This window comes from Salmo salar, chromosome 15 (assembly GCF_965601325.2).
Source record: "Salmo salar chromosome 15, fSalSal1, whole genome shotgun sequence".
NCBI lineage: Eukaryota > Metazoa > Chordata > Actinopteri > Salmoniformes > Salmonidae > Salmo > Salmo salar.
In genome coordinates, this window is record NC_138305.1 from 5,534,485 (window position 1) to 5,550,256 (window position 15,772).

Below are 15,772 nucleotides of genomic sequence, written 5' to 3' on the forward strand. Positions count from 1 at the left end.
TGCTTTGCTAAGTGTGATTTATCACCCTGGTGAAACCATAATAAATATTGAAGAGCTATAACAGAGACATTTAAGCATTCAACAGCTCATTAAACTGTTCCATCAAATGTGTAGTTATTTATCAGTAGGATCTAATGAAGATGCTGGAGACCCTTTCATTTGTCTCACATTTCAGTTGGCTAAAACGGTCCAGCAGGATTCTTATGACTTATATGACACCAGTACAGTATTTCAGTAATCTTCTCCACTCAAATTGCTGACAGTGATATAGCTGTCTTAAACTTTTACTACGCTCTGAAGTCAGCCGCTTGTACTTGTTGGGCAGGAAGCTATGCTGACCATCTGGAAGGACCCCATCAACACCTTTTCATTTCTTGGACTGTGCTCTCTTCTTCACTACAGCCAAGGTTTATTGTTTGGTATATCTGCTAACATTTCCACACAGCCTTATTCTGGCACCGATGCCACTGTTACTAGTCAGACGATATCTACTTGGCGTGATTGTGGATGGAGAGAACATTCACACCATGCAGACTGAGTTGATGACATTCAAGTTATTTTAATGTGCAAAGATCTTGGGTGGTATATGACGTGTGTTTTTGTATTTGAGGGACATGTTTCTCTAAGCTTCAAACTTGCTCTGGGCAGAAGTTATCCTCAGGCAAATAGTAACAACCATTACAGCCATTACTTAATGTCAGTAAGCAGTTGAGAAAACTGTCATTCTAAAACATCATTGCACATAAGACATATTTTGGCTGGGCCTTGTGAAGATCAGACAGTAAATTTGATCCAATACATAAGGGTGCTTTAGACGGCTCAATCTGTGCTCGCAAAGTATTCGTCATGTTTTTACGACACGTTTTCGGACTTCTTGAACCCATTTAACCCCAACATTTATTAACATTTGTATCATCACTGTAAAGCCCTAAATATGTTAAGTAATTTCTGCAGATTATTATTTAATTAACGTGATTAAGTAATACATTTATCTCCTTTTAAGGTCAACCCTGTTACGTGAACTGAACTTTCGTTTGGTGAAACTTTTCCTTTTTAAATTATATTTTTCAAAATAAATATTGAACATCTAATAATCAAATCACAGTGTAAAGGCAGGTGGGCTGGTTCTACTCTTTTTGGCCGTTTTCTGGTGTTTTGTGGTGGAAAACTGAGCGCGTCGAAGCACGTCAAACCTGTTACCCATAGATATATAGGTTAGAAACGTTTTAACAATTTTGTGGAGCTTGTATTCTAATTTCCACTCCCTGCTGCACACAACAAGCTTCCAATTCCCCCTGTCACAAGGGGATTCCAGGCTAATTTAAGACAAAAAACCTCAACCCTATTACAATCAACCCTGTGACTTTAATGGTACTAACTTTCTATAGTATTTTTGAACCCCTTGAGATGAGAGATGTTTTAATGAAGTCGAACGTCTGCTCTTTATGACGGAATGTTAAAATGAGGTGAAATTAACAGTTTTTATGACCAAGTCACATACCAAAAATGTGGAATGACCCTTTTATCACCGCAGACAGGAGTTTACCTGAGACACCCCAAGGCCTTAGCTGACATCAGGACACATGACATGTAACATGATTCAATTCACTAAAATGTCACAGACAGTAGAAATCTAAATCTGGAAGTGAAATGTCACATGCTGTGGCATGGATGCACAAATTTACAGCGCTGTAAATCTATTACAGTGGTCAATATCTGCAATGTGGGGACCTTGTGGGCTACTACTAAGGTCAAAATAATGTGCTGGCCTGTTACTGGATCTCTCTATGGTTATGAGGTCTTCAATTTTTTTCAGCATGCAGTGTGAAGTCAACTGAAGGCTACATGTAATATTAATGTCATACATTTACAAGGATAAACACTTGGATCAAACTGGGGATGTGTTTTTTAAATGGCAAAGTTAAAAGAAGTAGTCACGTGTTTTACTCCGTCTGTGACCTTCTCCATGGCCAATGGCCATGTTCAGAAACTGGGTGTCAGAAATGCATGCAACCTAATGTTGTTTGGGATTGTTTTATGATCCTCCCTCACAGAAAGGTCAAAGTATAAAACGACATGTGCTGAGCCGTTCTTAAAAGTCATATTTGATGATGGCAGAGTTACAAGATGCATACCAAAACAACTGATCATTTACAAGGCCAATATGTCCATGTTCTGAAACATGTGTGTCAGAAATACATCCAGCTGCACATAGCATTGATTTATTGCTATGTAGGCAGATCTGCTGATATATGAACCAGAGGATGTGACCATATCTGAGACAGACTTATACCTGATATACAGTGGGGGAAAAAAGTATTTAGTCAGCCACCAATTGTGCAAGTTCTCCCACTTAAAAAGATGAGAGAGGCCTGTAATTTTCATCATAGGTACACGTCAGCTATGACAGACAAAATGAGGAAAAAAAATCCAGAAAATCACATTGTAGGATTTTTAATGAATTTATTTGCAAATTATGGTGGAAAATAAGTATTTGGTCACCTACAAACAAGCAAGATTTCTGGCTCTCACAGACCTGTAACTTCTTCTTTAAGAGGCTCCTCTGTCCTCCACTCGTTACCTGTATTAATTGCACCTGTTTGAACTTGTTATCAGTATAAAAGACACCTGTCCAAAACCTCAAACAGTCACACTCCAAACTCCACTATGGCCAAGACCAAAGAGCTGTCAAAGGACACCAGAAACAAAATTGTAGACCTGCACCAGGCTGGGAAGACTGAATCTGCAATAGGTAAGCAGCTTGGTTTGAAGAAATCAACTGTGGGAGCAATTATTAGGAAATGGAAGACATACAAGACCACTGATAATCTCCCTCGATCTGGGGCTCCACGAAAGATCTCACCCCGAGGGGTCAAAATTATCACAAGAACGGTGAGCAAAAATCCCATAACCACACGGGGGGACCTAGTGAATGACCTGCAGAGAGCTGGGACCAAAGTAACAAAGCCTACCATCAGTAACACACTACGCCGCCAGGGACTCAAATCCTGCAGTACCAGACGTGTCCCCCTGCTTAAGCCAGTACATGTCCAGGCCCATCTGAAGTTTGCTAGAGAGCATTTGGATGATCCAGAAGAGGATTGGGAGAATGTCATATGGTCAGATGAAACCAAAATATAACTTTTTGGTAAAAACTCAACTCGTCGTGTTTGGAGGACAAAGAATGCTGAGTTGCATCCAAAGAACACCATACCTACTGTGAAGCATGGGGGTGGAAACATCATGCTTTGTGGCTGTTTTTCTGCAAAGGGACCAGGACGACTGATCCGTGTAAAGGAAAGAATGAGTGGGGCCATGTATCGTGAGATTTTGAGTGAAAACCTCCTTCCATCAGCAAGGGCATTGAAGATGAAACATGGCTGGGTCTTTCAGCATGACAATGATCCCAAACACACCGCCCGGGCAACAAAGGAGTGGCTTCGTAAGAAGCATTTCAAGGTCCTGGAGTGGCCTAGCCAGTCTCCAGATCTCAACCCCATAGAAAATCTTTGGAGGGAGTTGAAAGTCAGTGTTGCCCAGCGACAGACCCAAAACATCACTGCTCTAGAGGAGATCTGCATGGCGGAATGGGCCAAAATACCAGCAACAGTGTGTGAAAACCTTGTGAAGACTTACAGAAAACGTTTGACCTGTGTCATTGCCAACAAAGGGTATATAACAAAGTATTGAGATAGACTTTTGTTATTGACCAAATACTTATTTTCCACCATAATTTGCAAATAAATTCATAAAAAATCCTACAATGTGATTTTCTGGATTTTCTTTTCTAATTTTGTCTGTCATCGTTGAAGTGTACCTATGATGAAAATTACAGGCCTCTCTCATCTTTTTAAGTGGGAGAAGTTGCACAATTGGTGGCTGACTAAATACTTTTTTCCCCCACTGTAGCTATTAAACGAACCAGTGAAGTACCTGCTTCTTTTTGGACTGCTTTATTTCTAGACATTATACTATAAAAGACTAAACGTTGTACTATTATAGACTATGCATTATACTATAAAAGACTAAACATTATACTATTATAGACTATACATTATACTGTTTTAGACTAAACATTATACTGTTATAGACTATACTGAGCAACTCCCAAGCGCTCACGATCTAAGACAAAGAATCCCCCCAAAAGATAACACAGATTGTAGGAAGACACAGTCACAGCTGCAGCTGTTGGAACACAAGCGTCTGGGGGAGCAGAGAGTCGTTCTGGCCAAGCCTTTGGAAGAGTCAGGACAAGTGGCAGCCCAATCCACTAGATGGCCAACAATCAATGTTTTTAAAGTGAAACACACATCCAGTCGCACAATTGGAAGACTGATTTAAATCATGGGAGTCATGGAAACCCACTGGGCACAAACTTGTTGAATCAATGTTGTTTTAACGTAATTTGCCAAGGTATCGTGACATGGAATCTACATGGAAAATACATTGGATTTGAAAAAGTGATTAACTTGTTATGAGGGTGAAATTTCAACCACAGAATTATGTCATCATGGTAACCAAATTTAACATAGACAAACCTTGTATAAAATAAGTTGAATTTTTAACTTTAAAAACAACCTCAGATCTTCAATGTTAGCATCTTTTACTAGAGAAGTGATTTATCTACAGCTACCCTTGGGTCTCCCATGCAGCACCTCTGACTAGAGAAGTGATTTATCTACAGCTGTCACATCCTGACCATAGTAAGATGTTATTTTCTATGGTAGAGTAGGTCAGTGCGTGACAGGGGGTGTTTTGTGTTTTTCTATGTTTTCTATTTCTATGTTCTTAGGTTCTAGTTTTTGTATTTCTATGTTGGCTTGTTTGGGATGATCTCCAATTGGAGGCAGCTGGTCCTCGTTGTCTATAATTGGAGATCATATTTAAGTAGGCGTTTTCTTCCTGGGTTTTGTGGGGATTATTTTTGAGTAGTGTTTGTTCTCCTCTGTGTCACGGTTTGTTGTTTTTGTCTATTCAGTTATTTTGATGTATTGCATGAGTTTCACAGAGTAAATAAAATGTGGAACTACTCACACGCTGCACTTTGATCCGCTACTCCTTTCGACAGCCGTGACAACAGCTACCCTTTGGTCTCCCATCCAGGGTTTTAACCAAGCCCAGCTTAGCTATGATTTGTGTTCGTGATTATTGCCAATATGCCTTTGTGGGAATTATTGTTGAGATCTCCACTAAAAAACTTAATAGATTCACTGATGCTATTAAAGTCATTCCAATGGGTAGGTTTAACAGAGCAAATAAAATGTGACCATACATTATCACTTATACTGTATCATCAATGATGCAATTTAGGCTTATATATATACACTGCTCAAAAAAATAAAGGGAACACTTAAACAACACAATGTAACTCAAAGTCAATCACACTTCTGTGAAATCAAACTGTCCACTTAGGAAGTAACACTGATTGACAAATAATTTTACATGCTGTTGTGCAAATCGAATAGACAACAGGTGGAAATTATAGGCAATTAGCAAGACACCCCCAATAAAGGAGTGGTTCTGCAGGTGGGGCGCACAGACCGCTTCTCAGTTCCTATGCTTCCTGGCTGATGTTTTGGTCACTTTTGAATGCTGGCGGTGCGTCCACTCTAGTGGTAGCATGAGACGGAGTCTACAACCCACACAAGTGGCTCAGGTAGTGCAGCTCATCCAGCATGGCACATCAATGTGAGCTGTGGCAAGAAGGTTTGCTGTGTCTGTCAGCGTAGTGTCCAGAGCATGGAGCCGCTACCAGGAGACAGGCCAGTACATCAGGAGACGTGGAGGAGGTCGTAGGAGGGCAACAACCCAGCAGCAGGACCGCTACCTCCGCCTTTGTGCAAGGAGGAGCAGGAGGAGCACTGCCAGAGCCCTGCAAAATGACCTCCAGCAGGCCACAAATGTGCATGTGTCTGCTCAAACGGTCAGAAACAGACTCCATGAGGGTGGAATGAGGGCCCGACGTCCACAGGTGGTAGTTGTGCTTACAGCCCAACACCGTGCAGGACGTTTGGCATTTGCCAGAGAACACCAAGATGGCAAATTCGCCACTGGCGCCCTGTGCTCTTCACAGATGAAAGCAGGTTCACACTGAGCACGTGACAGACGTGACAGAGTCTGGAGACGCCGTGGAGAATGTTCTGCTGCCTGCAACATCCTCCAGCATGACCGGTTTGGCGGTGGGTCAGTCATGGTGTGGGGTGGCATTTCTTTGGGGGGCCGCACAGCCCTCCATGTGCTCGCCAGAGGTAGCTTGACTGCCATTAGGTACCGAGATGAGATCCTCAGACCCCTTGTGAGACCATATGCTGGTGCGGTTGGCCCTAGATTCCTCCTAATGCAAGACAATGCTAGACCTCATGTGGCTGGAGTGTGTCAGCAGTTCCTGCAAGAGGAAGGCATTGATGCTATGGACTGGCCCGCCCGTTCCCCAGACCTGAATCCAATTGAGCACATCTGGGACATCATGGCTCGCTCCATCCACCAACGCCACGTTGCACCACAGACTGTCCAGGAGTTGGCGGATGCTTTAGTCCAGGTCTGGGAGGAGATCCCTCAGGAGACCATCCGCCACCTCATCAGGAGCATGCCCAGGTGTTGTAGGGAGGTCATACAGGCACGTGGAGGCCACACACACTACTGAGCCTCATTTTGACTTGTTTTAAGGACATTACATCAAAGTTGGATCAGCCTGTAGTGTGGTTTTCCACTTTCATTTTGAGTGTGACTCCAAATCCAGACCTCCATGGGTTGATAAATTGGATTTCCATTGATTATTTTTGTGTGATTTTGTTGTCAGCACATTCAACTATGTAAAGAAAAAAGTATTTAATAAGATTATTTCTTTCATTCAGATCTAGGATGTGTTGTTTAAGTGTTCCCTTTATTTTTTTGAGCAGTATATAATTTGCTGTGTCATCAACAGCTATTGTTTCAATTCAACCCAGAATTCAAATAAAAATAGACAATACAATAGGCCTAGGGCTTCAAGCTCTGGTTGATTTCAAATGTAATGATATAGTGATATTGAATTGTGTTGTCAACGCAACCAAAAATCAAAATTTGAAGGAGTTGTATCTCCTGATTGGATAGTTCCCTCTGTGTCACAAACTTAACATGTGTTTAATTCCAGTTTGTCTACAAATTAATCGTGTTTTTATCGCTTTGGTACTATTTTCAGAAATTTATGGTGAATTTTCAAAACTCTAAACTTTTAACTCGTGTAACACAGCCAGTCTAACATTCAAAACCTTTCATTGTGCTTTCATTTTTTTTGTAGACATCTTTCACCACACAACCATTGATTCAAAATATATGTTTACTGTGAAATATAATGAGTACATTGGTTTAATCACCAAAACACAACATAATGATACAGTATCTTCTCAATGTAGTTATTTTAACAAGCAGTTAATCCAAAATTGCCCATTGAATGTAGTATGCTACAGTACTGTAAATTACTGTACATTACATTGTTTTCACATTAGGTAAAACACTAGCACAACCTTTAAAATTGACTGAACATTACATTTCCATAATTTCTATCCCATGTGTGATCAAAGGTGTGCTAATTGAAGACATGTAATCAAATGAAATAAATGAAAGATACTATCTTGAGCATTTGGCCAGAGGTTCTCATCAACATCACAGTAAATATCCACCTTGTTCATTCGCCATGCCAAAACATTTTGACATGGCGAATCCAAGACTGACATAAGTGTGGATTTAAATTATTGCGTGCCTCATCTGTGGCCATAAGGAGAGTGGTATAGTTGTTGGGATGGCAATCATCTTCCAACTGTATTGTAACCATGTATTGTATTTTACAGTATTTTATTGTACTTCTTTATTTTAGTGGTCCTATACACAGCACATTCGGAAAGTATTTAGACCCCTTGATCTTTTCCAAATTTTGGTACATTACAGCCTTATTCTAAAATTGATTAAATAGTTTTTTTTCCCACATCAATCTACACACAATACCCCATAATGACAAAGTAAAAAGGTTTTTAGAAATGTTTGCAAAAAAAATGAATTTAAGAAATGTAACATTCACATAAGTATTCAGACATTTTTCTTAGTACTTTGTGGAAGCACCTTGGGTAGCGATCACAGCCTCAAGTCTTCTTGGGTATGACGCTACAAGCATGGCACACCTGTATTTGGGGAGTTTCTCCCATTCTTCTCTGCAGATCCTCTCAAGCTCTATCAGGTTGGATTGCGTCGCTGCACAGATAATTTCAGGTCTCTCCAAAGATGTTCAATCTGGTTCTAGTCCAGGCTCTGACTGGGCCACTCAAGGACATTCAGAGACTTGTCCTGAAGCCACTCCTGCATTGTCTTGGCTGTGTGCTTAGGGTCGTTGTCCTGTTGGAAGGTGAACCTTCACCCCAGTCTGAGGTCCTGAGCACTCTGGAGCAGGTTTTCATCAAGGATCTCTCTGTACTTTGCTCCATTCATCTTTCCCTCGATCCTGACTAGTCTCCCAGTCCCTGAAAAACATCCCCACAGCTTGATCCTGCCACCACCATGCTTCACCGTCGGGATGGTGCCAGGTTTCCTCCAGACGTGACGCTTGGCATTCAGGCCAAAGAGTTCAATCTTGGTTTCATCAGACCAGAGAATCTTCTTTCTCATGGTCTGAGTCCTTTAGGTGCCTTTTGGCAAACTCCAAGTGGGCTGTCATGTGCATTTTACTGAGGAGTGGCTTCCGTCTGGCCACTCTACCATAAAGGCCTGATTGATGGAGTGCTGCAGAGATGGGTGTCATTGGGGTCACATACCAAAATGTGTGGACTGTTGTCACTTCGGATAAAAGCGTATGCTATGTAAATGTGATATATTACAGTTTTACAGTACTGTATTGGCCAGTGTAATTTGATTAAAGCCAAATTGAATAAAATGGTATTTGTCACACGCGCCGAATACAACAGGTGTAGATTACCGTGAAATACTTGCTTACAAGCCCTTCTCAATGATGCAGAGTAACCTTTTACTGCAGTGGGCTAAATCAGGGTCACACAGAGTGGTTCTTGGAAGTCTTAAACAAATCTACTTTGAAGGTATACACCTCACACACATGGTTATGGGATTCAAAAAATAAGACATCTGTAAAATGTCAGAGTTAAAATGTAAACTATTGAGTTTGGATCCCAATAATCCACTTTATATACATCACAGAAGACTGAAATTGTAACAACATCAAAAATGTTTTACTAATTATGAAATAATGAAAAATATAAATAACATTCCACCCGTGAGGACACTTGACTGCAGGATAAAAAGTAAAAAGAGTAACACAAGAGGACTAAAAAAACATATACAAGAATGGAGAGTATATCCAGGAAGTACCAGATCAATGTGGAGCTATATCCAGGAAGTACCAGATCAATGTGGAGCTATATCCAGGAAGTACCAGATCAATGTGGAGCTATATACAGGAATTACCATATCAATGTGGAGCTATATCCAGGAAGTACCAGATCAATGTGGAGCTATATCCAGGAAGTACCATATCAATGTGGAGCTATATCCAGGAAGTACCAGATCAATGTGGAGCTATATACAGGAAGTACCAGATAAATGTGGCGCTATATACAGGGAGTACCAGTACCAGATCAATGTGGAGCTATATACAGGGAATACCAGATCAATGTGGATCTATATACCGAGAGTACCAGTACCAGATCAATGTGGAGCTATATCCAGGAAGTACCAGTACCAGATCAATGTGGAGCTATATACAGGAAGTACCAGTACCAGATCAATGTGGAGCTATATACAGGAAGTACCAGTACCAGATCAATGTGGAGCTATATACAGGGACAACCAGTACCAGATCAATGTGGAGCTATATACAGGGAGTACCAGTACCATATCAATGTGGAGCTATATACTGGGAGTACAGTACCAGATCAATGTGGAGCTATATACTGGGAGTACCAGTACCAGATCAATGTGGAGCTATATACTGGGAGTACCAGTACCAGATCAGTGTGGAGCTATATACAGGGAGTACCAGTACCAGATCAATATGGAGCTATGTCCTGGGAGTACCAGTACCAGATCAATGTGGAGCTATATACAGGAAGTACCAGATCAATGTGGAGCTATATACAGGGAGTACCAGTACCAGATCAATGTGGAGCTACATACAGGAAGTACCAGTACCAGATCAATGTGGAGCTATATACAGGGAGTACCATTACCAGATCAATGTGGAGCTACATACAGGAAGTACCAGTACCAGATCAATGTGGAGCTATATACAGGAAGTACCAGTACCAGATCAATGTGGAGCTATATACATTTTTTTACATTTGACATTTTAGTCATTTAGCAGACGCTCTTATACAGAGCGACTTACAGTAGTGAATGCATACATTTCATTTAATTTCATGCATTTAAAAAAAAAAATGTTTGTACCAGTACCAGATCAATGTGCAGAGGTATGAGGTATTTGAGGTAGATACAGTGCCTTGCAAAAGTATTCATCCCCTTTGCGTTTTTCCTATTTTGTTGCATTACAACCTGTAATTTAAATTTATTTTTATTTGGATTTCATGTAATGGACATTCACAAAATAGTCCAAAGGGGTGAAGTGAAAAAAATTACTTGTTTCAAAAAAAATTACAAATAAAAAAACCTGAAAGGTGGTGCGTGCATATGTATTCACCCCCTTTTCTGTGAAGGCCGTAAATAAGATCTGGTGCAACCAATTACCTTCAGAAGTCACATAATTAGTTAAATAAAGTACACCTGTGTGCAATTTAAGTGTCACATGATCTCAGTATATATACACCTGTTCTGAAAGGCCCTAGAGTCTACAACACCACTAAGCAAGGGGCACCACCAAGCAAGTGGCACCATGAAGATCAAGGAGCTCTCCAAACAGGTCAAGGACAAAGTTGTGGAGAAGTACAGATCAGGGTAGGGTTATAAAAAAATATCAGAAACTTTGAACATCCCTCGGAGCACCATTAAATCCATGATTAAAAAATTGAAAGAATATGGCACCACAACAAACCTGCCAAGAGAGGGCCGCAACACCAAAACTCACGGACCAGGCATGGAGGGCATTAATCAGAGAGGCAACAAAGAGACTAAAGATAACCCTGAAGGAGCTGCAAAGCTCCACAGCGAAGATTGGAGTATCTGTCCATAGGACCCCTTTAAGCCGTACACTCTACAGAGCTGGGCTTTCCAGAAGAGTGTCCAGAAAAAAGTAATTGCTTGAAGACAAAAATAAGCAAACACATTTGGTGTTCACCAAAAGGCATGTGGGAGACTCCCCAAATGTATGGAAGAAGGTACACTGGTCAGATGAGACTAAAATTGAGCTTTTTGGCCATCAAGGAAAACACTATGCCTGGGGCAAACCCAACACCTCTCATCATCCCAAGAACACCATCCCCACAGTGAAGCATGGTGGTTGCAGCATCATGCTGTGGGAATGTTTTTCATCTGCAGGGACTGGGAAACTGGTCAGAATTGAAGGAATGATGGATGGCACTAAATACAGGGAAATTCTTGAGGGAAACCTGTTTCAGTCTTCCAGAGATTTGAGACTGGGACGGAGGTTCACCTTCCAGCAGGACAATGACCCTAAGCATACTGCTTAAGCAACACTCAAGTGATTTAAGGGGAAACATTTAAATATCTTGGAATGGCCTCAATGAGCCCAGACCTCAATCCAACTGAGACTCTGTGGTATGACTTAAAGATTGCTGTACACCAGCAGAACCCATCCAACTTGAAGGAGCTGGAGCAGTTTTGCCTTGAAGAATGGGCAAAAATCCCAGTGGCTAGATGTGCCAAGCTTATAGAGACATACAGTGATGTAATGTAACATTCAACCTTAAAATTAGTAACACACCCATGGCCACATTTTGAGGTCACAGTAACTGTAAATGTCTTCATATGTAATCATATAAAGCATGCGTGTTGAAGATACAGTAACATGCACAGGTCATCGCAGGTCTGTGGAAATCTTCTATATTGCTGCAATAATCTGTACAGAATCTTGAACAGCATTAGCGCTGTGTACTTTTAATGTAATCTCAACTGTAAACCAGGGAATTTGGTTCTGCTATTAGATGAAGACCATTGATATCACATTCATCTGTTGTATAAATAAACAACATATCTGACATTGTATTCCCATTTGAACTTTGTTGTGCTTTTAATTGGTTAAAAACGCAGTGAGAGATATTTGGGTGACAAATAATCCCAAAATCAGACAGCGTTTTTTCATTTGGATTTGGTTGTGCTTTTAAGTTGTTGAAAGAATGATAACGCATTGGAAATTGTACTAAATCAAATCAAATTTTATTGGTCACATACACATATTAAGCAGATGTAACGAAATGCCTGTCATCTTCCTAACTTTTTTATGTCTTTTTGAGTGGGTGAATATAGGTTGTAATCTCATTGATCAAGCTCTCAACCAAACATTACCCGTTGAAATGACCCGGTGTGCCCAGCGGGAAGTGTTCCTGTCTGTCTGTCAATGATTTAAGTAGAAGGTTATCCAGTATAACTGCTGTTGTGGTAATAGTCTTGACCTCTATGACCAGCTGTTATATCTGGGATCACAGTTTAACTGCTGTTGTGGCAATAGTCTTGACCTCTATGGCCAGCTGTTATATCTGGGATGACTGAAGACCTGTCAACTTTAATATCACAATCATCTTAATGATGTTGTCTGCAATTTGTTGGATCGGAATCCGGGTTGTGTTCATTAGGCAGCTATTCAAGCACACCACCTGTGCCATTATTTATTTATTTTACCTTTATTTAACTAGGCAAGTCAGTTAAGAAAAAAGTATTATTTTTAATGACGGCCTAGGAACAGTGGGTTAACTGCCTTGTTCAGGGGCAGAACAAGATGTTTTTACCTTGTCAGGGATTCAATCTTGCAACCTTTCAGTTACTAGTCCAACGCTCTAATCACCAGGCTACCTGCCGCCCAAAGGGTGAACTGAACTCAAAGGGAACTCTGGTTGAAAACGACCTATGTAGCATTGTTATGAGGAATAAACATTTGTTCTAGTGTCAAAATGTACTGTAAATATTATAATTTTGGTCATAAAGTCAGTCTAGTCTAAATTGGAGATTTATGAGATTTAAGGAAACCAGAAAGTCACGTTTTTCAATGGGTTGGTCTTAGATTTCTCTCCTGCCAACACGGGATGACTGTTTGGCACAGTCTAATCACAGCTGGCAGTAATCAAATCATCTGGAGCACAGCTGCTGGGTGTGCTGCAGTGCACATTATCCAATCCCTCAGGAGAATCAACCAATCAATCAGCCCGCCAATTTATTTACAGAAAGGCAAACTAACCCGGACTTAGACAACAATGTATACGAGACATCGTCACCGATGTTCTGTTAAAAGAATGAAACTTGTTTCTTATAAACGGCTTGGGTTTTTTCCAACTCAAACATCCTCACGTTCATGTGCTGAAGTTAGTATCACAAACACAACTGTCATCAAAGTGCATGTGATTCTAGACCAATAACGTTCACATTTTCATGCTGCGTCACACGGTTGCTAAACCAATCGTCATGCAAAAGTACGATGGCCTGTTTCAGAGGGCCCAGGGAGCATAGGGTCGAGGGAACATATTGCTGATGGAGCATAAGGTTGAGGAATCATAGCGTTGAGGGAACATAGGGCAGAGGGAACATAAACTCCAAATAACTTCACAGATCTTCATTGTAAAGGGTTTAAACACTGTTTCCCATGCTTGTTCAACGAACCATAAACAATTCATGAACATGCACCTGTTGTTAACGGTTGTTAAGACACTAACAGCATACAGACGGTAGGCAATTAAGCTCACAGTTATGAAAACTTAGGACACTAAAGAAGCCTTTCTACTGACTCTGAAAAACACCAAAACAAAGATGCCCAGGGTCCCTGCTCATCTGCGTGAACGAGCCTTAGTCATGCTGCAAGGAGGCATGAGGACTGCAGATGTGGCCAGGGCAATAAATTGCAATGTCTGTACTGTGAGACGCCTAAGCCAGAGCTACAGGGAGACAGGATGGACAGGTGCTCAGACTGTCCGCCATAGGCTGAGAGAGGCTGGACTGAAGGCTTGTAGGCCTGTTGTAAGGCAGATCATCACCAGAAATCACCGGCAACAACGTTGCCTATGGGCACAAACCCACCGTCGCTGGACCAGCCAGGACTGGCAAAACGTGCTCTTCACTGACGAGACGCGGTTTTGTCTCACCAGGGGTGATGGTCGGATTTGCGTTTAACGTCAAAGGAATGAGCATTACACCGAGACCTGTACTCTGGAGCGGGATCAATTTGGAGGTGGAGGGTCCGTCATGGTCTGGGGAGGTGTGTCACAGCATCATCGGACTGAGCTTGTTGTCATTGCTGGCAATCTCAATGCTGTGCGTTACAGGGAAGACATCCTCCTCCCTCATGTGATACCCTTCCTGCAGGCTCATCCTGACATGACCCTCCAACATGACAATGCCACCAGCTATACTGCTCGTTCTGTGCGTGATTTCCTGAAAGACAGGAATGTCAGTGTTCTGCCATGGCCAGCGAAGAGCCCGGATCTCAATCCCATTGAGCACGTCTGGGACCTGTTGGATCGGAGGGTGAGAGCTAGGGCCATTCCCCCCAGAAATTTCCGGGAACTTGCAGGTGCCTTGGTGAAATAGTGTGGTAACATCTCACAGCAAAAACTGGCAAATCTGGTGCAGTCCATGAGAAGGAAATACCCTGCAGTACTTAATGCAGCTGGTGGCCACACCAGATACTGACTGTTACTTTTGATTTCGACCCCCCCCCCCCCCTGTGTTTAGGGACACATTATTACATTTCTGTTAGTCACATGTCATACAAATATTTACACATCTTAAGTTTGCTGAAAATAAACACAGTTGACAGTGAGAGGACGTTTCTTTTTTGCTGAGATTATGACCCAGGGAACATAGGGCTGAGGGAACATAGGGCTGATGGAATATAGGGCTGATGGAATATAGGGCTAAGGGAACATAGGGCCGAGGGAACATAGGGCTGAGGGAACATATGATTGAGGGAACATAGGGCTGAGGGAACATAGGATTGAGGGAACATGGGATTGAGAGAATTTAGGATTGAGTGAACATAGGGCTGAGGAACACAGGGCTGAGGGAACATAGGCCTGTGGGAAAATAATGTTGAGGGATCATAGGGCCCAGGGAACATAGGGTTGAGGGAATACTGGGTTAAGGAAACAGAGCTGAGGGAACATAGAGTTGACGGAACATAGGGCTGAGGGAGCATAGAGCTTAGGGAATAGTGGGTTAAGGGAACACAGGGCTGAGGGAACATAAGGCTGAGGGATCATAAGGCTGAGGGAACATGGACATGGTCCCCTCAGCTTCTTACCAAAACAATGGCAGGTAACCAAGTCGTTATTGTTTCATCAGCTATTGGCACTTTAAAGGTCCAGATCTTTTGGCAGAGGCCACATTTCCTGGCTACAGTAGCACTGCCAATGACAGCCTTTCGGTTGTTCAAAGAAATCAGGCTTTGCGTGTGGAGATGTTGTATAATATATTTTAACAGAATCCACCTTCCTGTGTAAAAAAAACCATGGAAATTAAACACAAAAACTACAATGAAATATTTTTTATTGAGTTTCATTCTACACACACACACATATCTACTGCGGTAATCCTTTGCCTGTTTCCTAAAGAGCGGGCGCACACTCGCACACGCACACACACACGGACACACACACACACCCACACACACACACAC